Source organism: Martes martes, assembly GCF_963455335.1.
Source record: "Martes martes genome assembly, chromosome: 7".
Lineage (NCBI taxonomy): Eukaryota > Metazoa > Chordata > Mammalia > Carnivora > Mustelidae > Martes > Martes martes.
Window position 1 is genome coordinate 114,422,070 of NC_137894.1, and position 25,695 is coordinate 114,447,764.

The following is a 25,695-nucleotide window of genomic DNA, read 5'->3' on the forward strand; positions in this document are numbered from 1 at the left end:
CCACTTTTCCAGTGTCAGTGAAGACACTACTAGTGAAGACTACTTTTGACCCTCACCCCATCCCTGGCCAGGGTTTTGAATGCCAACCCCAAATGTCTCTACCCTCCCTTGCTCCATCCTCATTTGCTCAGGCTTCCACTCTTCCACACTCTTCTCTGTGGTTAGTAGCACGTTAGGGTACTGTGTGAGCCCCTGAGAGGCTGGGGCCAGCCGAGGCAGGATGGAGATGGGGCAAAGAGAGAAGAAGGGCTGTTCAAGGATCCTTCTCCTCATGGGATCCCAAACTGTACAACCAGCTCCTCTTTTGCATCCACAGGGATCTGAGAAAGTGCACTGTAGGCATAAGCAGCTCTCCTGGAGACCTGCTGCGAGTCAGGGAAGGGGATGAGCTAGAAGGCCAGCACTTGGTGGGGCTGGCTAGTGAGAGATGGCAGCCATGGCAGCTCCTTCCAGTGGATCAGGCTGCTGCTCAGCATAGCCAAGCAGGTGGCTACTGCCTTGCCCGGTCCATGTACTCGTGCTGCTCCATGTCCACAGCAGACACGTCAGTGATGTTGCTGGCTGTCTTAGCAAGGCTGGAGGAGAGCAGGGCCTGCTCATCTATCTGTGCGAGTGGGCGACAGGCTGTGGTAGTTGGCTTCTGCTCCTTTGAGGGCTTTGACAGGGGGCCTCCTAGGGTCCAGCAGCAGCTTCTGCCCCCCTCTCGGTTCTGGTCTGAGTACTTGTTCTTGCTGCTGTAGCAGCACCCTGTAGCTGGGGTCCAGCTGGGCGCTCAGGCCAGGGAAGGAGAGCTGGCATCCCTTGGGATCCCTTTGGTCACATGACCTGTGTGGCTGCATCCAGCAGGCAGCCACCTGCCTCCCCACTTAGCCCTCCCCAGAGGTGCACAGCTGCCCTTGTTCCTCTATGTTTAAAAGTCTATTTTGTGGTAAGCAAAATACGTCAATCTGAGAAAGACGATTATTATATGATCTCACTGATATGTGGAATTGAAGAAACAAAATGGAGGAACATAAGGGAAGAGAGGAAAAAATAAAACAAAATGAAATCAGAGAGGAAGACAAACCATAAGAGACTCTTAACCACATAGGAAACAAACTGAGGGGTGCTGGAGGGGAGGGGGATGGAGGGATGGAGCGATGGACATTAAGGAGGGCACGTGATGTCATGAGCACTGCGTATTATATGCAACTGATGAATCACTGACCTCTACCTCTGCAACTAATAGTACATTATATGTTAATTAGTTGAACTTAAATTAAAAAACAAAATTTAAAAAATAAAGCCTATTTTGTCTGATATAAGTATTGCTACCTAACCTTTTTAAATTTTCACTTTCATTTGCATGGAATACCTTTTGCCATGAGTTTCAGTCTATGTGTGTCTTTAGGTCTGAAGTAAGTCTCTTGTAGGCAACATATAGATGGGTCTTTGTTTTTTTCTTTGGTGCATTCAGTCATCTTGTGTCTGTCTTTTGATTGGAACATTAGACCATTTACATTTAAAGTAATTAATTGACAGGTATGTACTTATTGCCCTTTTGTTGTTTTCTGTAGTCTTCTCCTTTTTTCTTACTCTCTTCCCTTGTGATAGATGACTTTAATGTTATGCTTGGATTCCTTTTCTTTATTTTTTTGTATACCTGTCATAGGTTCTCAGTTTGTTACTATGAGGTTCATATATAAAATTCTAAGCATATAACAGTCCATATTAAGCTGATGGTCGCTGAAGGTTGAACACATTCTAAAAGCACTACATTTACGCTCCCCCGCTCCATGTTTTATATATATAATAACATACTTTACATCTCTTTATGAATCCCTTTACTCATTTTTTGATATAATTGATTTTACTTTTGTCTTCCAATCTTCATATTAATTTTATAGGTGATTGATATTCTACCTTTATTATATGTTTTCTTTTACCAGGGAAAGGTTTTTATTTCATAATTTCCTTACTTCTAGTTATGCTCTTGTCTTTTCCACTTAAAGTGGTCTCTTTAACATTTAGTGGTGATGGACTCCTTTAACTTTTTTTGGTCTGGAAAATTCTTTATCTCTTCTTCAATTAATGATTAATTTTTCATTTCAGTTGTTGTATTCTTCAGCTCTGACTGGTTCATTTTTATATTTTCTATCTCTTTATTGAAGTTGTCACTGAATTCATTCAGTCTCTTTTCATATGGTGAGCATCTTTATGAACATTACCTTGAATTCTTTATCAGGTAGATTGTTTATCTCTATTACATTTAGTTCTTTTTCTGAAGTTTTGTCTTGTTCTTTCATTTTGAGCATATTCCTCTTATCTTTTCATTTTATCTGACTTTCTCTGTTTGTTTCTGTGGGTTAAGGGAAACATACCTCTGCCAGTCCTGAGTATTTTGGGTTTATGTGGGAATATCCACTGTGTAGACTACATGTGCCTTTTGACTTTGACTGCTTGGTTGGAACTGTGGTGGACTTGGGCTGGGTGGTTCAGGGCTTAGGTCCACACTAAGGCCACCCTGGAGGGGCAGCTGGAGCTGAAGTGGGCATGAACCAACAGATCCCAGGGTGCTTTGTGCAAGGGCTGCCCTGGCAGGACAGCTGGGCCTGGAAGAATATGGCACTCCATGCAGGAGGCACTTTGGGGAATGGCTGAAGCTGAAGCAGGCATGGGCTTGGGGTGTCCTGGGATGCTGTGTGCTTGGACTGTCTTAGTGAGTCAGCTGGTGTTGGAGCAGGTGGAGGCCAGGAGTGGCCTGGTGTGTACCATGCCAGGGCAGCCTTGGTGGGAAGGCTGGAGCCAGGGTAGGCATAATTGGGGAGCCACGTTTGTGGAACAGCTGAAGCTGGTGTCGGCTAACGGCCCAGGGCCCACTGAGGGGGCAGACTAGCTAGAGCCCTGCTCCCATCTGCACTATCATAGTGGAGGGACAATGTAAGCAATGGTGCTTGCCAGCAGCTCCAACCTCAGAGAGAGTTCCAATAGTTCCCCAACTGTTTGGTGGACACTCAAGGATTCATAAATGGGTTTCCTTCACTTATAGTCTAGTTGACCTTTAAACCACTGGGTTTTTGTTTTGTTTTGTCTTTTTTTTGGGGGGTGTGTGTGTGTGTGTGTGTGTGTTGTTTGTTTGTTTGTTGTGGGTTTTTGGTTTTGTGTGTGTGTGTGTGTGGTTTGTTTGTTTGTTTGTTTGTTTTTTGCTGTGTCCCAGGTTAGGTGAATCTGTGCACGTCCCTCCAACCCCCCACCCCTGCCCCACAGTTCATAGCACCAGATGTGGGGTTTTGGTCATTATTGTGTCTCTGTCTCTTCTCTGTGTGGCTCCCCCATCCTTTGCTGTGCAGAGCTGTTTCATCAGCCCTACCTCAGTTCTTTCTCAGGAGGAATGACTATGTAGGTGTAGATTCTGTATGTCTGTGGGAAGAGGTGAGGTCAGAGTCTTCCTACATCATCATCTTCAACCCTTCCTATATTATATTTCAGATGTACAAATTTTGTCTTCCTATTCATATCCCCTGTACAGTGACAGTGAGTGTAATAACCAAACATAGCGATTATTATCTAAATACTTGTTGAATGAATAAATAAGTTAGTTGTCCTGGAATTGGACCAGAGAACATGTGAGTGACGGGATCAGTTTCTCACAGACCACTATGCACTGTTATCCTTGACTAGATCCCTTCTCTGAATACCTTATTCCTTCTAAACCAGGTCTCCCCTCATGCCTACTCCCTGATGATAGTGCAAATTTTATCATCTTTTGGTTTCTGAAACTTAATTCTAGTGTCAGTCTTAAAGTGCACTTTATCATTTAACTAATGGTGGGAACAAGATGGGTTTGTTTCAGTATATTATTTGATTTAACCTTCATAGTTACCTTCAGAGTAAGTATGGGTAAATCTGTTTTGTAGATGAGGTAGCTAAATATCAAGGAAAATTTTAACTTGCTTAAGAATGCATGGCAAGAAAGAAGCATTATCAGAATTTCAATGTAGGGCTTAGGTGTTGATGGTCTTTCTAATACACCTCCCTTTCCCAAAGAACCAGAGACTGATGCAATTAGGATTCCTGGTAGCTTGGTGTAATTATTCAGACTTCATAAGATAAGCATGCAGGTAGGTCCCTGATTGACTGACAATGTTAAAAACCATTTTCTGAATTTCACATTCATTTTTCACAGGAAGGGTGAAATTAGCAAATTAGTAGTAATAATAGTAAGAGCAAAATAGTAGTAATAGTAGTGGTTCCTATGATGAGTTGTGCTGTGTCAACTTAATTAAGCTAGAAACTGAGTTTCTCAAACTAAGTTTCACTACATTTAGGCTTTGGTTAAAGCCTAAAACTTAGGCTTTAACCAAAGAAAAAACACATGTTTAATTTGGAAGGCAGAAGTGAACTAGTAGTTTTTGAAATTCTTTTTGCAGTTGTGTATGACGATGAACAGTGCCAAGGTGCCTGGTGGGTTCTAGCTCATTCTTGTTTTCCTATGTCCCATCCATAACTCTTCTTCCTAAAACTTGTCCAAGATGATCAGGAGAAGACCCAGGCCTACCCCTAGAAACTTGAGCATGGACACACAGAGGAGGTAGAAACACAGAAGCAAAAACTTCCTTTTACATTCCTACTTCAGAAAGTGGGATGTGGGTGGCTTTTCACATTGACTGCTTGGTGTTTCCTTCTCTGATTCAGCAGGATGCCCTTCTGGACCTTTACTTTCCACTTCCTCCACAGTTGTGTAAAGTCTAATTTTTAATGTGGATCACTTATCCTAAAACACTGATAGTGATTCTGCACCCCTGACTGCATCCTGAATGATAGAGTTACTGGTATAGAATAGAGGAATAGAACGCAAGGTGGGAATGTGGAATTGGTTCTCCATAGCATTCCTTCAGAATGGTTATTTAAATTATCATCAGTGGTCCCTGGAGTCAAGTATCTGATGCCCTAGATCATTTTAGTCAAAGCGTTGAAGGAATGTGGGACTGGTTAGTTGCTTTGGGTGTACTAGAGATCTTGGAGAAAGAAAATGAGATCTGATTTCTAAATGTTTAACTCAAGGTCCTGGTACAAATATATAATGTCTATGTATCTATGTATCTATTCCTCTACCTACCTCTCTCTATTTCTAGATATTTTTTTACAAAAAAGTGGAATTCTACTACACATCATAGTTTATGACTTCTTTTGTTTGTTTGTTTGGTTTGGTCCTAATAATAATACATCACAAAGACATTTATTCATGCAAAAAAGTTTTTCTATGAATATCTAAAGATGAAAAAATAGATAAAAATCATATAAAAAGATATCAGACTCATATTAAAATAAGGAAATAATCACCTTTCTACCATGAGTTCAAAAAAAAAAAAAAAGTTCAAAAAAAAAAGTTCAAAAAATCGGGGCACCTGGGTGGCTCAGTGGGTTAAGGCCTCTGCCTTAGGCTCGGGTCGTGGTCCCGGAGTCCTGGGATCGAGCCCCGCATCGGGCTCTCCGCTCCGCGGAGCGCCTGCTTCCTCCTCTCTCTGCCTGCCTCCGGCCTACTTGTGATCTCTCTCTCTGTCAAATAAATAAATAAAATCTTTTAAAAAAAAAGTTCAAAAAATCTTCTAGTTATTCCTCATTCAGTAGAACAACAAAAATCTGTATCTAAAAGCCACCAAGCTAATTAATAAAGCCTCTGGCATTGATTAGAGTAAATAGCTAAACGACTGGTAGTAATCATTTCTGGAGAGTAGGCTTTTGATTTAGTCCCAGGCAGTCATTACTGAAGTTGGGACTTCTGCATAAATAACCAAGCATATATTCTATTGTGCTATTGTGAAATAAGTTACAGATAGCATCACAAATTTTACCGTAGGAATAAAACAGTTTGTAGCAGCTATGAAACAGAATTCAGAAGGAATAAAATGAAAATTAAGGGACGCCTGGGTGGCTCAGTTGGTTGAGCGGCTGCCTTCGGCTCAGGTCATGATCCCAGCGTCCTGGGATCGAGTCCCACATCGGGCTCCTTGCTCAGCGGGGAGCCTGCTTCTCCCTCTACCTCTGCCTGCCACTCTGTCTGCCTGTGCTCGCTCGCTCTCTCTCCCTCTCTCTCTCTCTGACAAATAAATAAAATATTAAAAAAAAAAACTAAAAAAAAATGAAAATTAAAAGTTCTTTCCTCCAGCTTCATCAGTTCCACTCTTTAAAGGGAACCATTGTTAAATAATTTCTGTGTAAGTGTCTAGAATTTCTCCGTGCATATAGACATCTTTCAAGGTCTAGTCATGAAAATGGAAATCGTGATAATATTTCAGCCTAAGTGGGTTTACTTCATACAGGCATACTTTGTTTTATTGCAAGTCACTTTATTGTAATTTGCGGATACTGTGGTTTTTACAAATTGAAAATTTATAGCAACTATTGCATTGAGCAACTCTATTGGCGCCTCTTCTTCCAACAGCATTTGCTCACTTCACATCTCTGTGTCACATTTTGATAATGCTTGCAATATTTAAAACTTTGTCATTATTATTATATTTGTTATTATGATCTGTAATTAGTGATCTTTGATGTTACTGTTGTAATTGTTTTGAGGTACTACAATCTGCACCCATATAAGACGCAAGCTCAATAGATAAATGTGTTCTGACTGCTCCACCAACCAGCCACCCTGCCATCTCTTTCCTTCTTCTCAGGCCTCCCTATTTCCTGAGACACAGCAATATTGAAATTAGGCTAATTGATAACCCTACAATGGCCTCTAAGTGTTCAAGTGAAAGGAAGAGTCACCTGTCTCTCACATTAAACCAAAGCTAGAAAGGATTAAGCTTAGCAAGGAAGGCACATAGAAAAATGAGACTGGCCAAAAGCTAGGCCTGTTGTGCCAAACAGTTAGCCAAGCTGTGACTGCAAAGGAAAAGTTCTTGAAGGAAATTAAAAGTGTTGCTTCAGGGGCACCTGGGTGGCTCAGTGGGTCAAAGCCTCTGCCTTTGGCTCAGGTCATGATCCCAGGGTCCTGGGATCAAGTTCCACATCAGGCTCTCTGCTCAGCAGGGAGCCTGCTTCCCTATCTCTCTCTCTGCCTGCCTTTCTGCCTACTTGTGATCTGTCTCTCTGTCAAATAAATAAGTAAAATCTTTTTTTTTTTTTAAAGTGCTGTTCCAGTGAACACACAAATGATAAGAAAGTGAAACAGTCTTATTGCTGATATGGAGAAAGTTTGGTAGTCTGGATAGAGGATCAAACCAGCCACAACATTGCCTTAAGCCAAAACCTAATTCAGAGCAGAGCCCTAACTCTTTCAATTCTGTGAAGGCTGTGGCCGGTGAAGAAAAGTCTGAAGCTAGCAGAGGCTGGGTCATGAGGTTTAAGGAAAGAAGCCATCTCCATAACATCAGAGTGATACTGAAGCAGCAGGTACTGATGGAGAAGCTGCAGCAGGTTATGCAGAAGGTCCAGCTAAGATCATTCATGAAGGGGGTGCCTGGGTGGCTCAGTGGGTTAAGCCTCTGCCTTCGGCTTGGGTCATGGTCTCAGGTTCCTGGGATCAAGCCCCATGTCGGGCTCTCTGCTCAGCAGGGAGCCTGCTTCTCCTTGCTCTCTCTCTGCCTCTCTGTCAAATAAATAAATAAATCTAAAAAAAAAAAGATTATTCATGAAGATAGCTGCACTGAACAAGAGGTTTTCAATGTGGATGATTGTTGTGAAGAAAAGACTCAAAGCAGCTCTACTCCCAGTTTCAAAGAGAAACTGTTTTCTATTAGATTTGTTAAAATCTAATAGAAACAGAAGAAAAGAGAAATCTACACATAGACGAGGACAATAGTAAGCAGTAAAGGAGAATAAGACAAAGTTACGCCAAACCTGGCACTTACAACATCCAGCTTCAGTAGATGGGGAAGCCCTGGGGAGACAGCCAGGCTAGAGTCCTGACTGAGAGGCCGGCGCAGAATGTCCTCCCCTCAGGGAGACTTCTAACTCACCATCCCCATATGGGCCATGTTTATAGGGCAAATGACAGGATCTACAGTTAAGCATTTGTCTACCTGCAGTTTGGAGTAAGCTGCTTTATAACGTCTTCACATATTCAAGGCGACTGGGCTAGGTGTGTTCACCTCCCCTCCTGGATTCCATTCAGGGGGCTGGAGAGTATGCAAGGCAAAATTTATAGCTTTAGACATCCAGACCATAAGGGCCAGTTCTGACCTGGAAGCAAGCTAATGTCAACTAACAGGCTCCCAAGGTCACTCACGCAGCACAAGTCTCATAAACAACATTCTTTAGTCTGCCTGCACACCTGCAGGTCAGGGTGTCAGTTACGCAGGACAAATCACAGAAATCTCCATCCATATAATACAATGATACAGCCTTTCATTGGAAGAAGATGCCATCTGGAATTTTCATAGCTAGAGAGAAGTCAATGCCTGGCTTCAAAGCTTCATAGACTTTTAGAGGCTAACACAACAGGTGACTTTAAGTTGAAGTCAATGCTCATTTACCATTCTGACAATCCTAGGGCTCTTAAGAATTAGGCTAAATTTATTCTGCCTGTGCTTTATTATTTTTTTAAAGATTTATATATTCATTTGAGAGACGGAGAGAGAGCACAAGCAGGGGAAGGGGTAGAGGGAGAGGGAGAGGGAGAAGCAGACTCCTCGCTGAGCAAGGAGCTGGATGTGGGGCTAGATCCCAGGACTCCAGGATCATGATCTGAGCCAAAGGGAGGTGCTTAACCAACTGAGCCATACAGGTGCCCCCTGCTTGTGCTGAATGAATGAATGAATGAATGAAATGAAATGAAACAACTAAATCCGGATGATGGCATATCTGTTTACAACATGGTTTACTGAATATTTTAAGCTTTCTGTTGAGACCAAGTGCTCAAAAAAAGGTTCCTATCAAAATATGACGGCTCATTGATAATGTACCCAAGTGCTCTGATGGAGAGGTACAATGAGATTAATGTCGATTTCATGCCTCCTAACACAACATCCATTCCACAGCCTGTAGATCAAGAAGTAATTCCAACTTTCAAGTCTTATTACTTAAGAAATATATTTCAGGGGCACCTGGGTGGCTCAGTGGGTCAAAGCCTCTGACTTCTGCTCAGGTCATGGTCTCAGGGTCCTGGGATTGAGCCCCGCATCAGGCTCTCTGCTCAGCTGGGGGCCTGCTTCCTCCTCTCTGCCTGCCTCTCTGACTACTTGTGATCTCTGTCTAACAAATAAATAAATAAAATCTTTCTTAAAAAGTTCATTTCAAAAAAAAAAAAAGAAATATATTTCAGAAGTCTATAGTTGCCATAGATAGCAATTCCCCTGATGGATCTGTGCAAGATAAATTGAAGAACTTTCGGAAAGAATTCCCCATTCTAGATGGCACTAAGAACATTTGCAATTCATGGGAAGAGATCAAAATATCAATATTAACAGGATGTTGGAAGTTGATTCCAGTGCTCATGGATGACTTTGAGTAGTTTGAGACCTCAGTAGAGTAAGATGTGATAGAAACAGCAAGAGCAGTAGAATCAGAAGTGGAGCCTGAAGATGAGACTGGATTGCAGCAATCTCGTGTTAAGGCAAATGGATGAGGAGTTGCTTCTTATGGATGAGCAAAGAAAGCAGTTTCTTGAGATGGGATTTACTCCTGGTGAAGACTGCTGAAATGACAACAAAGGATTTAGACTATTACGTAAATTTAGTTGATAAAGCAAGCTCCAGGATTTGAGAGGAGAACTCCAATTTTGAAAGTTCTGTGGTATCTACTGTGATTCTACTGTGCTATCAAATGGCATCACATGTTACAGAGAAATTGTTTGTGAAAGGAAGAGCCAACTGATGGCAGCAAATGTCCTTGTTGTCGTCCCCATTTGAGGAACGCCTTGTAGGACCGCATTTGGAAAATAAGGACTTTTTTTTTTTTAAATTTTTTCACTGTTCCAAGATTCATCGTTTATGCACCACACCCAGTGCTCCATGCAGTGCGTGCCCTCCTTAATACCCACCACCAGGCTCACTAATCCCTCTACTCCCTCCCCTTTAAAACCCTTAGTTTATTTCTCAGAGTCCACAGTCTCTCATGGTTTGTCTCCCCCTCCGATTTCCCCCAACTCAATTTTCCTTTCCTTCTGATGTCCTCCATGTTATTCCTTACGCTCCACGAGTGAAACCATATGATGATTGACTTTCTGCTTGACTTATTTCACTGAGCATAATCTTGTCTCAACTATGTTGATGCAAAAGTTGGGTATTCATCCTTTCTGATGGCTGAGTAAAATTCCATTGTATATGTGGACCACATCTTCTTTATCCATTCATCTGTTGAAGGGCATCTCGGCTCTTTCCACAGTTTGGCTATTGTGGACATTGCTGCTATGAACATTGGAGTACATATGGCCCTTCTTTTCACTGCATCTGTATCTTTGGGGTAAATACCCAGTAGTGCAATTGCCAGGTCATAGGGTAGCTCTATTTTTAATTTTCTGAGGAATCTCCATATTGTTTTCCAGAGTGGCTGCACCAAGTTGCATTCCCACCAACCGTGTAAGAGGGTTCCCCTTTCTCCACATCCCCTCCAACATTTGTTGTTCCCTGTCTTGTTAATTTTGGCCATTCTAACTGGTGTAAGGTGGTATCTCAATGTGGTTTTGCAATGTGTATTTAACTCTGAACTTTGGTCACATTTTATAGTAGAAATGATGATCACTATTTTGTGATCAATAAGTTATAGAGTAAATTTTAATTACCTAGCACTTAGTAGGTACCAATTAAATGCTGCTTTCTACCCATTTTTCCCCTCAGCTTTCCTTTTCTCTCCAAAAACCTAATAGAGTTTATATGAGAAAAAGGACCATTCAAGATTTAGATTTCAGTTAGTTACATTTCAGTCCAAGAAAAGAACCTAATAAAATTAAAATAAGTAGAGGAGGGAAATTTTACTATCAACGTTTCCTATTTTCCCACTGGTTTATTATATGTGCAGTATCCTCGGAATCACTCTACATTGCCCTCATTAGGCTTTGGAATAAGTTAAATTGACAAGAGCATGATCTTCATGCCCCTTGCTGTGCCATGAGAAATACAGTCCTTTGTCTCTGAACCAGGCATCTCATCTTCTGCTACCACCCATGAAACTTAGGCCACTTTTAGGCAACAAGCTTGAGCAATGGAAACCCGATTACGGTAACAGGGCCCACAGAAGCCACCAAGCTGAATGCAAACAGGTAATGCAAACAGGCTCATTAATTGACCCACCTTGAAATGGCCACAGGCCCTAACTGACCAATCACAAGGAGGCACAATTCCTAAGATTACCAAAAGAGGGAAAATTCCCCCCCCAGCCCCTTTCCCACAGCTGCCTCACTCTGCCCTATAATTGTGGTCCCCCACCATCACCTCGTCCCAGTCTTTCCTTTGCTGTCCTGCCTGCCACTCCTTTACCGTGTATTCGGTAAAGTTCTATCTCTTGTTCTGCCTTCAGTAAATTCTTTCATCATCCACCCTGCTGGACCCCACCCAATTGGGACACGCCACATGTGGTGCCCCCCATCCAATCACAGTGCCCCGCCAAACTGTAGCAGGCTAACTTATTAGCTTGCACATAGGGTAAAATCTTAGACCTAACACATTTCTTGACAGATTTTGGTGACGAAGATGGGATGCCAACAGAAATATGCTTTTCTGGAAGAAAGAGAACAAAGGCTTTCACAGGCCAGACTGATCCGCTACTGAGTGCTGGTGATCAAACAGTGGTCAAGAAGAGAGTGAGGGTTCCTCTCTGCCCTACGTTCAATAAATGCTTAGAGACTGAGCAATGAGTTAGGGCTCAAACAGGTCTCAAAGGCTCCTTTGACTGTTGTTCATTCTCCTCCAAAGAGGGATGGGGAAGGGATGTCATTACGACAATAGAGGCAGAAATCCATACAGCCCTAGCCAAAATGCAGTACGGCTATAGCTGCTGACTCAAGGCATCCTTAAAACAGAAATAAATGGTATCCACAATGAAGATTTAGAAATTGAGTGGGCTCCAAACATTAGAAGCTACTTTGGTTGAGCCTTAAGCAGGGCGGGTCAGGGTTTAGTGCAGGTGCCTCTAATCTCCATTGTACGTTCGAAAGAGAACTTCAACTGCCTCCATTTTGACCTTAACCTTTCTAACCGATCAAGTTCTTCTTTCCCACTTGTATCTTAACTCAGGCAAAAGGCCCTGCAGGCAAAACATCCCCTGAAAGGAACCAAAACTACCCTCTCAAGCAGTAGGGGCTGCCGTGAGCCAGCAAGACCCCACCCGTGATGATGATGATGTCCTGACTGTCTACTGCCCATCTGCATGTACCCACCGACTTTTGCCTCACGTTTTCCTTCTGTAAACCTGGAAGTATTTGCAACGCTTTGGAGACGGTCTCTGAGATGGTCTTTGAGACGCTAGTCCGCTATCTTCCAGGTGTTGGCCTCACTGACATAAACTCCTTTCTCCTTTCACCATCACTTGTCTCTCTGCCTTTGGATTTTGTCGGCAGCGAGTGGCCAAACCTGGTCTGTTTGGGCCCACCCAGAGCTGGGTGCTCTTGTGCCACTGTGCCCCAGCTACACTTGTACTGATTCTTCCCTATTGCCAATGGCCTGGCTGTTTGATCTGCTACTTAGAATACAACAGACTGGCAAGTTGATGACACATCCTTTGGGGCCATGAACCCTGGAAACAAGTTGTAGGGACTGAACCATCTGGATCACTCATGTAGATGTCCCTGGTAAAGAGCAATTTCTCTGATGAGACCAGCGGGAATTGAACTGGTGATCAAACTTTGTACCACCCATCATGCCATACATGGCAGAACATCTACCAACATATACCGGGCACACACTTACGGTTCAGGAATTACAAGCACATAACACATCCATTTCTACTATACAAGGCAGAAGATAAAAGACTGTTTCTTTTTTATTTTATCTTATTTTTTTTAATTTTAAAAAAATTTTGTTCAGTTAGCCACTGTATAGTACATTATTAGTCCTTGATGCGGTGTTCAACAATTCATTAGTTAATTATAACACCCAGTGTTCATCACAGCACGTGCCCTCAATACCCATCACCCTGTTACTCCCTCCCCCCGACACTTCTCCCCTCTGAAACCTGCAGATTGTTTCTCGAGGTCTATAGTTTCTCATGGTTCATCTCGCTCTCTGATTTCTTCCCCTTTTGGATTTCCCTTCCTTCCCTTATGATCCTCAGCGCTATTGCTGATGTTCCACATAGGGGTGAAACCGTATGATAATTGTCTTTCTCTGTTTGACTTACTTCATTTAAAGTAATCCCCTCCAGTTCCATCCCTGTCAATGCAAATGGTGGGTATTTGTCGTTTCCGATGGCTGAACAATATTCCATTTTGTATATGGACCATATCTTCTGTATACATTCGTCTGTTGAAGGGCATCTCAGTTCCTTCCACAGTTTAGCTATTGTGGACATTGCTGCTATGAACATTGGGGTGCATGTGCCCTTTCTTTTCACTATGTCTGTATCTTTACCCCAAAGATACCCCAAAGATAAAAGACTGTTTCTGATGCAGAGGCCACCACTGCCTTCTAGGCTTGTGATGCCTTCCAGGCTTATGATTCCTGCTGAAAGCTTCTGTCTGTTTTGAGGTTAGAGAGCCCACGTTGCAGAACCCGGCTCCTGGCAGACTGAGGACCCAAGAACTTTAAGCCTTTCTTGGGGCTGCCAGCGGTACCCAGTCATGGTGGACACTTTCTGAAGTTCCAGTATTGCTGTTTCAATCTCAGCCAACCTCAGTCACGTGGTTGGAACCTTTGAAATTAATCCGGGCCTGAACCATTTGCATCCTGACGGTGGTACGGCATTGTAGTATAAGGCCCTGACATTAAGCTTTTGATTGCTGAGGTGCCCATTTCAAAGCTATCACAAATAAATAATTAGCTATACAAATAGATAAAGAGCCAGGCCACTCCACCCATCAAGCTCGCCTTTTAGGAAGCCCTGGGTCATCTAGGTAACTAAACCCTGGGATCCTTTTTCTCTGCCTGCACTTGAATTCCCACTCTTTTGTTTTATGAGCAATAAGGAGTAAACTGGTGACACCCTCAACCCCCATAAGGATAGAACCCTAGATCCATGTACTCTCCCCCAGTCCTAACCTGGCTATGTGGTCCCAGGTGTGCAAGGTACCCACGCAGGACTTGTGAGTAATAAACCTTGCTTTTTCAAAGTTCCCTTATGCTTGTTGCTGAGGTGGGTCTTGCAATCATAGTGAGAACCGCAAGGGCCAGTCCAGCCACAACACTGGCTCCGGTGGGGGAAATGTCTGTGGAGAGTCACTAGAAGGAGCACAGGTGCAGAAGAGTGGCCCCAGGCTTTGCTAGCCAACAGCATCACTATGGATAGACCACACAGCACACATTTTATCCCTAAAGCCACTCAACAATGAACGGACTGTAAAGGTATTCAAAGAACCTTCAACATCCACAAACGTGGTATTATACAAGTGTTGGAAGAACCTCCAAGAATGCAGCTCAAAAAGATTTTAGCTTCTACTTCCCTCACCTACTATTGACTCCCACCCGGTATAAGATGATTTAATCACACAATGACGCAATCTCCAGAAAGGAATCATTGCCTCTTCTTTAGAGTGGGCAGTTCCTGGGCTTTCACAGGATGCTGGAGGCCCAAGGGGGAGTCTCGGCTGGCTGTCGGGAAAGGAGGAGGGCTGTGTCCGCAGCCCTCCTTAAATAAAGCCATATGAAGTTGGACCAAACCAGGCAGGCCCAAGACAAGGTCAGAAACCCTGACCAAGTAAGAAAGAAAAAGCACAAAACCCTGCTCCCCCAAAAAATCCCCTCCCCAAGTAATAAATATTCCACCGTCTAGTTAACAACTGTCAAGGAAAGATAGAAACCCACACCCGGGGATGCGCAACTCACCCTTGAGTGCACCTGTCTAGCTTCCGTAAGTGTGCTCCCACTTTAATAAACTTTTCACTTGTACCCCCCCCAACTGTTTTGCCTAGTCTATCTTCACATTCTTTCTTGCCACAAGACCAAGAGCCTCCAGAGACATCCTGGAGACCAGTGGGTGGCGGCCTCAGAGCCCGGGGTCTCCCCAGACTCCCCAGCAACATCTTGCCAACTTCCTTTCTAGGTCAGGATAAGGACACAAGGGGTGGCAGGTTGTATAGCTCTATTTTAAAAATTCTGGATTCTGGGGTGCCTGGGTGGCTCAGTCAGTTAAGCCTCTGCCTTCGGCTCGGGTCGTGATCTCAGGGTCCTGGGATCGAGTCCCACATCGGGCTCTCTGCTCAGCGGGGAGCCTGCTTCCCCCTTCTCTCTGCCTGCTTCTCTGCCTACTTGTGATCTCTCTCTCTCTCTCTCTCAAATACAATAAATAAAATCTTTAAAAAAAATAAATAAATAAAAATTCTGGATTCTGCTGCGACCATTCGTAGGCATGGTGATGCCTCCTTCATTCCCCTGGTATACCACTCTGGCAGTACATCCTCTGGGGGGCAGCCTGACCAGAAGGAGGCTTTGAGAATTTAAACCAAATTCTCATGGAATTTTATACAAGTGCCCTGGAGTCACCTGTACCAGGCCCTTCTAGAGGGAAGATCTAGGTAAGAGTAAGAGATTTTAGAAAGATTCTAGGGGTACCTGGATGGCTCAGATGGTAGAGCATGTGAGTCTTGCTATCAGGGTCATGAATTTGAGCCCCATGGGGGACATGGAGCCTACTTCATTAAAAAAAAGAAACATTTTGGGGTGCCTGGGTGGCTCAATAGGTTAAAGCCTCTGCCTTCAGCTCAGGTCATGATCTCAGGGTCCTGGGATCGAGCCCCGCATCGGGCTCTCTGCTTGGCGGAAGCCTGCTTCCCACTCTCTCTGCCTGCCTCTCTGCCTACTTGTGATCTCTCTCTCTCTCTCTGTCAAATAAATAAATAAAATCTTTTAAAAAATGAAAAAGAAACATTTTTATATGGGGATATTTTTTATCTACAGGGAGGACAAATACCAATTTTGTGGCAGTAGAAAGAGAACAACAACCCTGGAACTTGAGGAGAGAATATCTCAGACCTGGGGGGAAAAAGGGACATTAAAGCTTTTAATCTTTCAGAACTTCCACCCTGACCTTCCTCATGAAGGACATTGTCCTGATGCAGCTCTGCCAGACCCCTGCAGGCATCTAAAATTCAACTAGCTCCTGACTCTGCCATCCCCTACCAGACAGCTGTTGCCATGATTTGACTATCTCCCCTTACCTTACTGAGAAGTCAACTGGAAAAAACAGGAGTGGCTCCAGTTCCTGCACCACGCAAAACACCTGACAATACCTTCAGATGCCTCCTTCACCTCCACTCTATAGCTATCACCGATCTGGGAGGTGGGCGAATACCACCTGACTGGTGGGGTACACGAACAGGACAAATCAGAGAAATGCCTTTAGTCTCTGCAAACACAAGGACTATATTAAATTATTTGAACTAAATGGAGAAACATAGGACTTATTAGCTATTGGGAAATCATACTGGAGCTACGCTCCAGTTGACTTAAATGCCATGTGGGAAGGACCTTAAAATGGTAACCAACATTTTTGGGGCATTTTGTGTATACCAGGAGTAACTGGCCTCTCACCTGAACACATTACTCTTAGGGGTGGTCATAAGGGGTCTCCCAAGTATTTAAGGAAGCCGGACTAGTAGGCCGTGTAGGCCACAAATGGCAGAGCTTTCTCCAAAATGAGCATACTTGCCTTCATTTGGGGAGTGATTGCCCGAGACATAATTGACTCATTTCTGCACATCTTCAAGCCAACTTCCATACAATGCTGAGAAATGCGTTCCAACTTTTAGCTCAAGTTAGCAATGACACCACCAAAGCACGGAGAGACAAGAAAATCCACCATCCCAATATGTTTCCCGGGACAGCCCAGAGGGCATCTCTTCACTGAATCAATAAGGAAGGACACTGGCACTCCTGAGCAGCTCAGTAGTGGCTATGTTCTGGAAGACCTGAGCTGATGCTGCCACAGACCTGGACTCTAGCTCTCATTGGACATGACAGGATTCCAGAATGGCAGGGGTCACAAGGAATCATTGAGTCATCAAAGGCAAAGCATTTGTAATAAATGTAACATTGATCACATTGGAGTGTCCACCCAGGAAACTTTCATTCACAGGGGTCTATGATGATGTCTACTAGAATACGATATCACTATGAGAGAGACAGATGGGAACCCATGAAGGCAAGCATGATCTGTGCAAGCCGATAGCTCTCCAGAATGATGTTAGCATGGGGTGCCTGGGTGGCTCAGTGGGTTAAGGCCTCTGCCTTCGGCTCAGGTCATGGTCCCAAGGTCCTGGGATCGAGCCCCACATCGGGCTCTCTGCTAGGCAGGGAGCCTGCTTCCCTTCCTCTCTCTCTGCCTGTCTCTCTGCCTACTTGTGATCTCTGTCTGCCAAATAAATAAATAAAATCTTAAAAAAAAAAAAAAAGAACGATGTTAGCAGCCACAATGGAAAACCCTGACCCCCTCACCCAGTTGCCAGACCTGGATCAGTTCTCAGATACAGACCCACTGATCAAAGTGGAAGGAGGATCACCTCAAGCAGAGACTATGAAGGCAACCATGTCCATATTCATAGAACCCATTCCTTCACTCCTCCATAAAGTGGTACTCAGATCCTGGAGTATGGGAAGTACTCAGATCTTACCAGCAGTTCTCAGATACAAGGTCTGAGCTGCCATTGATCTCGAGGCAGACAAATGTGATGTGGGGGCATTATTGTGGGGGCAGATGGAGGCAAGGTAACAAACCGATTGCTGGCACAGGTCCTTCTCATGACCCATGCCATGTGTGTTGTCCTCTTCCCAGCTCTTTGCTGAAAAAGCAGCAGATCTACTTAGCAGCTGGCAGAATGCTCTCACTGATTCCCTGACAGAGGGAGGTGGGCTCACCACAGCAGCAAAGGCCAAGTGAAAGCCCCTCCAACTGCCTCCTCCACCACCAGCACAGGAGCAATATGCCAACTAAGGCAGTAGCAAGATCATGTTTACCTGAAGGACATAAGAATGGTGGGCCATGTTTCTTCCCATTGGAGATCTTTGGGTGGCCCCTGAGAAAAAGCCTTCCTAGTCATGGGAGCTACTTGTTCTGTGATCTCCTGAGATCACTCTTCAGGGAAGTAGTCCACAACAGGGAGCTTGGCTGATCAGCAGTATCCAGTTGACTTCCTTTGGTGGCTGCGGGAAATTCACCCCAGGCCATGCTTCTCTTGGGAAGCTCCGGCCATCCTTTAAGCATGGTGGCATGGAACAGGGCCACTGCTGTCCAAAGTAGGAGACTGGTCACTCTGCCTCAAGGGCTCCCGCTGGCCTAGATGAACAGGATTCACACCTACTCTGACATCTAAGTCTCTTCCAGTGCGATCTTATCTTTCCTTTCTCCTTGAACAGGAGAGGTATTGCAGTCCAGTCTCCTCCTATTTCTCCCCCTTTATCTTTAGAGATGTTTCCTTCCATGAGCCTCCTGAAGGTCTAATCCTGTCTTGACATCTGCTTCTCCAAAGACAGTGGTGCTGATAGTGATCTGACAAAAGACCAAGATGGGCTTGGGGCCATGCTCAGTCAACACTCAGCTGGCAAGGAGGACTCTTTCCCTGGAGGAATGTGAAGAAAAGATAATCCCTAGCACAAGGTGGTCGGTAGCCCAACGCTGAGGAATTGACCAGCGGTGACCCAGGGAAAGGTCTCGAGGGAGGGCAACTCTCTCTCTCTCTCTCTCTCTCATGTGCAACATGTTAGGCATTTGAACAATATGGAAACCACAAAGTCTCCAAGGATGGCAGAGTTGGCGGGTTGTGACTAAGCCATCTTGATGCCCTTTCGCCCTGTCAAAGGTGATGAGAATGAGGGGCAACTGCCCTACTTTCCTAAATGTTAGAGGCCATCTGTGAATGCCAGAAAGCTTTCTTGGTTGCTTACTGAAGGGCCCCTATCTCCTGGTGTGGAAGAGGAATCGTAGCTGAGGAGCCATCTCAGGATCAGGCAGGGCCCAAGAGCAGCAGGGACTTGTACATGGTCATCCGGAGCAAGAGTGTTACCTGTTGTGCTGGGAAACCAGGTGCTTTAAACACAAGATGGAGAGTGCCTGGGTGGCTCAGTTGGTTAAGCCACTGCCTTTGGCTCAGGTCATGATCCTGGAGTTCCCGGACTGAGTTCCACATCGGGCTCCCTGCTCATCAGGGAGTCTGCTTCTCCATCTGACACTCCCCTGTCTCATGCACTCTCTCTCTCTCAAATAAATAAACAAAATCTTAAAAAATAATAATATAAATAAACATGAGATGGTGACATCTGGGTGGATACCCTCTGAAAATGCTGGTTCTGCAGAACCATACAGAGGCTCAGAGCTTGCCCTGCACAGGGAACTGTCCCCGCTTCTCTTCCTGGCTGCCCTCCTTCCCACGGGGGCTATCATTGCAAGCATAAACTGGCTGGACGAGCCACACTCTGAGAGGAATAGGCTCACACCCAGTAGCTACAAGAGTCGCCCTGGGAAGGACACCGTCCCAGGGGATGGGGCCCATGCACTCGTAGCAGGACCCTTAGAAGCAGGGAGAAGCGATAGCCCATCCTGGGCAAAGGAGAATTGCTTACTTTTCCATGCCAGTTGGCAGAACAAGGCTGAGAAAAGTAAGCATGGTATACTGTGCATGTTACAGGTGGCCAGAGGACCCCTCAGAATGCACAGGTAAAGACCCAGAGAATAGATCGGTGGATGCCAGAGGCAGGGGCGGAGGCACAAGCAAAATGGAAGGAGGGAGTCAAAAGGCACAAATGTCCAGTCATGTAATCAATGACCCCTGGGGAGGTAGTGTACAGCATGGTGACTATAGTTACTCATATTCTATCCTCTATTTGGCAGACACTAAGAGTGTACATCTTAAAGGTTCTCATGATAAGAAACAACTCTGTAACTATGTATGGTGACAGATGCTAACGAGACTTACTGCTGTGACCATTTTGCAATCTGTGCCAATATCAGTTACACTGTATATCTGAAACTGACAGAATGCTATGTATCCACTGTACCTCAATGATAGGAAAAAAACCAAGCTGTGCTGGGGCAAGAAGAAGCATTACCTCTCAGGAGCTCACCTGTGTCTCTCCTCTACAGGCCAGTCTGGTGAGAGGACAGACTGGCACAGAGCCGTGTTTGTTAGCAGCTAGGGTGACAATGAGGTCTCCCGAAGTAACAGAGCCCAGCTGGCTGCACTTGACAGCCCACAACCAGGGAACCACAATGACCAGAACAATGGTCAGAGTAGGAGAGGCATCCAGGGGGATTCACCCATAGGGACTTTTGAGGGAGTACAAGCACAGTCTCTCTAGTGGCAAACAGATGAGTCGTAGCCAAACAGAGTGCTGCTTAACACCTACAATGGGAAGAAGCCAAAACTGGCGGAGCAGGAGGCTGGGAATGGTTGCACCAATAAAAACTCATGATCCCTGTGCGGTTCCTGGAACAAAGACGATTTGCAGAGGCAGAAGCGGTTGACTGAACAGTTTTCTGGGTTCCTAGGAGGAAGGACCTATCGACATCATGACACATGGATGGAATGTATAAAGGATTCCATAGATAATGGAATGACTCTTCCAGTCCTTCCCCCATGAACCCTAGAGCCATTTTCCTGAGAGTCTGTATGCTAGGGATCAAGAAATACCTCACACTATTGGACACAGTCTCTGCATTGACATTGATAGTCGGAGCTCCGATGCATCCTCATGGACCCTGTTAGAGTGGAGGCTATGGACATCAGGCAAGAAGTGGAGTCCAAGCTGATATACAGCCTACAGTGGGTAAGGGGCCTGCCGCCCAGGCCAGTGGTCACTTCCCCAAGTCTCTAGGTACATAACTGGGCTTGGTACCTTCGGCAGGTAGAATAACATCCCTGCAGGGGATTTGGCATGTGGACCAACATCTATATCATCCTCATACCACGAGTCAAAGACTCCTCCTTGATATTGTTACTTTTAAAAGGAGATTTCCCGAGATATAATTGGTATAGAATAGAATTTGCCGAATGTATGCAGCCATGGAGCCACTTACCCCAGTCAAAATACAACATTTCCTTCATCCCCAAATCTCTCCAGTGCCCCTTTGCAGTCAGTGCCCTCCCTCCAGACCCTGGCAACCATCAGTTGGTTCTCTGTCCTGATTGTTTTACCTTTTCCCAAATGTCACATTAAATAGAGTCAGACAGTCTTGCAGTCTATTGGGTCTGACTTCTTTCACTCAGAATAATTTTGAGATCAATCCAGGTTGTTGCATGAGTAACTGGTTCCTCTTCATTGCTGAGTAGCCGTCCAGTGTGTGGCTAGACCGCTTGACCCATTTACCATTGATGGACATTTGGGTTGTTTCCAGTTTGGGGATATTACGAACAAAGCTGCTGTGAGCATCTGCACGCAGGTCTTTGTATGGACCTATGTTCTCCATGCACTTGGAGAAACATTTAGAGGTGGGATCGCTGAGTATATAGCCCAGTGTATGTTTATATTGATAAGAAACAGCCAAACTACTATAGAACACTTACGAAAGAAATTGAGGAAGACACAAAAAGGTGGAAAAACATTCCATGCTCATGGATTGGAATAATAAACATTGTAAACATGTCTATGCTGCCTAGAGCAATCTACACTTTCAGTGCCATCCCTATCAATATACCATTGACATTTTTCAAAAAGTTGGAACAAACAACCATAGATGGCACTAGGATTCATGGGGGTAGGACTGGGAAAATCATTCCCTTATCTATGTGTCATGAAGTCAATAAGTCCTTCCTCCTAGGAACCCAGCAATCTGTTTTGTATGAAACCAGAAGACCCCAAATTGCCAAGGGAATGTTGAAAAACAAGAACAAAGCTGGGGCCATCACACTGCCTGATTTTAAGCTATGTTACAAAGTTGTGATCATCAGGACAGCATGGTACTGGCACAAAAACAGACACATAGGTCAATGGAATAGAATAGAGTCTCCAGAAATGAATCCTCAACTCTACGGCCAACTAATCTTTGACAAATCAGGAAAAGAATACCCAGCAGAAAAAAAGACAGTCTCTTCAATAAAGGGTGCTGGGGAAATTGGACAGCCACATGCAGAAGAATGAACCTGGACTATTCTTTTATACCATACACAAAGGTAAAGTCCAAATGGATGAAAGACCGCAATGAGACAGGAATCCATCAAAATACCAGAGGGGAATATGGGCAGTAACCTCTTCGACATCGGCCACAGCAAATTCTTTCAAGACACGTCTCCAAAGGCAAGGGAAACAAAAGCAAAAATGTACTTTTGGGACTTCATCAAGATTCAAAATTCCTGCACAGCAAAGGAAACAGCCCACAAAACTAAGAGGCAAGCCAGATAAAAGGCCGCTATCCAAGATCTATAAAGATCTATAAAGAACTTCTCTGGCACCTGGGTGGCTCAGTGGGTTAAGCCTCTGCCTTTGGCTCAGGTCATGATCTCAGGGTTCCTGGGATCAAGCCCCGCATTGGGCTCTCTGCTCAGCAGGGAGACTGCTTCCCCCTCTCTCTCTGCCTGCCTCTCTGCCTACTTGTGATCGCTGTCTCTCCATCAAATAAATAAATAAAATCTTAAAGAAAAAAAAAAAAGAACTTCTCAAACTCAACACTCAAAAAACAAATAATCCAGTCAGAAAAATGGGCTGAAGACATGAACAGGCACTTCTCCAAAGAAGACATACAAATGGCTAACAGACACATGAAAAATGTTCAACATCACTAGCTGTCAGGGAAATTCACATCAAAACCACAGTGAGATACCACCTTACAGCAGTTAGAATGGCGAAAATTAACAAGGCAGGAAACAACAAGTGTTGGCGAGGATGTGGAGAAAGGGGAATCCTCTCACACTGTTGGTGGGAATGCAAGTTGGTGCAACCACTTTGGAAAACACAGAGGGCATGGGGAGATGGAGAGCAGCGGTGAGTTGGGGGGAATTGGAGGGGGGAGATGAACCATGAGAGACTGTGGACTCTGAGAAACAAACTGAGGGTTTTGGAGGGGAGGGGGGTGGGAGGTTGGGTGAGCCTGGTAGTGGGTATTATGGAGGGCACGTATTGCATGGAGCACTGGGTGTGGTGCATAAACCATGAATTTTGGAACACTGAAAAAAAATAAGTAAATAAAAAATTAAAAAAAAAACCAGTATGGAGTTTCCTCAGGATGTTAAAAGTAGAGCTACCGTATGACCTAGCAATTGCACTACTGGGTATTTACCCCAAATACATGGGCACATGCACCTCAATGTTTATAGCAGCAATGTCCACAATAGCCAAGCTGTGGCAGGAGCTGAGATGCCCTTCAACAGATGCATGGATAAAGAAGATGGGGTTGATATATCCAATGGAATATTACTTATCCATCAGAATGGATGAATATCCACCATTTGCATCAACAAATGGAACTGGAGGGGTTATGCTAAGAACATAAGAAATAGCACAGAAGACCATGGGGGAAGGGAGGGAAAGCAGAAGGGGAGGAAATCAGAGAGGGAGACAAACCCTGAGGGATTCTTGACTCTGGGAAACAAACTGAGGGTTTCAGAAGGGAGGGGTGGCTGGATGGGGTAGCTGGGTGAAGGGTATTAAGGAGGGCAAGTGTTGTGATGAGCACTGGGTGTCCTATGCAACTATTGAATCACTGAACACGACATCAAAAACTAATGGTGGCTTCTGAACAAGAGAAGGAAGGAAGGAAGGAAAGAAAGAAAGAAAGAAAGAGCAAGCCAGACTGGGGGCACCTGGGTGGCTTAGTCAGTTAACTGTCTGCCTTCAGCTCATGATCCCAAAGTCCCAGGATCGAGCCCTGCATAGGGCTCCCTGCTCAGCGGGGCATGGAGGGGTCCTGCTTCTCCCTCTGCGCCTCACCCAACTCGTGCTCTCTCTCTCAAATAAATAAATAAAAATCATTTAAACAAGTTTAAAAAAGAAAAGAAACAACCAAAATGTTTTCCAGAGAACCCTACAGTTTTGCACCCCCATGGGCAATAGATGAAAGCTATGGTTGCTTCATACCCTCACCAGCCCTTGGTTTTGTCAGTCTTAACTCCCACCCCCCCCAACTCAGTGGCTGTGAGGTGGTATCTTAATGTGGTTTAAAATGTTTTCTTTAGGGGCGCCTGAGTGGCTCAGTCAGTTAAGCATCTGCCTTCGGCTCAGGTCATGATCTCAGGTTCCTGGGATGGAGTCCCGCACCAGGCTCCCTGCTCAGCAGGGAGTCTACTTCTCCCTCTCCCTCTGACCTGCAGACAGAGGCTGATGTTGGGCAGCCATTCCGCCCACGCACCGGCTGTGCTGAGAGCATTTACTGGCTAGGTGCCTGTTGCAGCGGTGAGAGTCCAGGAGCCGGGCCCACTCGGCCTGCAGAGGAGAGCTCCCAGGGTGCAGAGCTGAGTTAGGGTGTGAGTCTGAGCCTCAGGCTCTGGCTTTTTTTTGGCAGAAGGGGGTGCGGAAGGTGAGCGTGGCCTGAAGTGGGCTTGCAGGGTTCTCCCGCTCTGTTTCCTCCTGCGTGGCAGGCAGAGGCCTGTGGTTTGGCTCAGGTGTCCCCAATCTGCAGGGCTTGAGGGCCAGGCCTCTGGGGACGGAAGCCTGAGAACCCAACCCAGAGTTAGGGTTCAGGCCTAGGGGCATGGCAGGCCCCACCTGCCCATGCTGAGGCGGGCTGGGGGCGGGGGGGGTGCGGAGGAGGGGGCGGGCTGAGTAGAGGGCGGGTTTGGCGGGCATTCAGGCATTCAGAGGTGACTAGTCGCACGTGTGCACACGCCCTTTAGAGCGCTTTCCCGTAGTCTTCGGGCAATGCCACCTTGGGACCACGTGCTGGGCCGGGCCCAGTAGCCTCCCCTGAAGACCCCCGCAGCCAGAAGCCAGTTCGTTGGGGCTTTCCAGCCAAGTCTCAAGAGCATTCTCCCTAAATCAATATCGATTTGGGTAGAAATCTCATGAGAATTGGCCGGCGTTGTGCGATTATTCGAGATGTGCTTGCACCTGCTGTTTAGAGCGCTTTCTTGCTAAATATGTGTTGCGACCATCTGGGAACTCAGGCTGGACCCACTCGACTCCCCTCAGGGCCACAGCTGAGGGGAGCTTTCCGGGGCGAGAGATGAGGAGGGGCTCAAGCCGAGCCTCAGTTTCCATGTCGGTGGCCCAGTGGGGAGCTGAAGGTGGGGGTTGCTTTCGGGGGACATGCTGGTTTCTCCCACTCTGAGGATTTTGTGCAGCTTCAAACAGCACAGTATCCTCCTGGGTGGCAGGTGGAATCTGAGGTTGTGGCTCAGGGGTCCCCAATCTGGAGGGCTTGGGACAGAAGCCTGAAAAACCAGCTTAGAATTAGGGTTAGGGGATAGGGGCATGGTAGGCCCAATAGGCCGGCGCTGAGGCCCAACAGCAGGGGGCAGAGTTGAGGACAGGGATCACGGGGTGTGTCAAGCTCTGGGATGGTAAGGGGGGGGAGGCGTGGCGAAAGTTGGGGTGGCCTCGGGGAGGCATGGAGTTTTCCCCCAGTCTGAGAGTTCTGCGCACCTCAAATGACAGTACCATCTCAGTGGCAGGCGGACTCCTGGGGTATGGATCCAGGGTCCCCAATCTGGAGAGTTTGTGGCATAGAACCTTGGGGACGGAAGCCTGAATATTGTTGTGG

At 45.5% G+C, this 25,695-nt stretch overlaps 1 pseudogene across 1 annotated transcript; it reads right to left on the minus strand.

Annotated features, from left to right (window-relative positions):
* Positions 1-269: 269 nt before the first annotated feature.
* On the minus strand, positions 270-24,782 carry LOC308346722 (ragulator complex protein LAMTOR1-like; annotated as a pseudogene). Its single transcript has 3 exons — positions 24,702-24,782; positions 24,302-24,419; positions 270-747 (listed from the first exon to the last, which is right to left on the minus strand). The product of its transcript is annotated as a ragulator complex protein LAMTOR1-like (transcript).
* Positions 24,783-25,695: the final 913 nt, after the last annotated feature.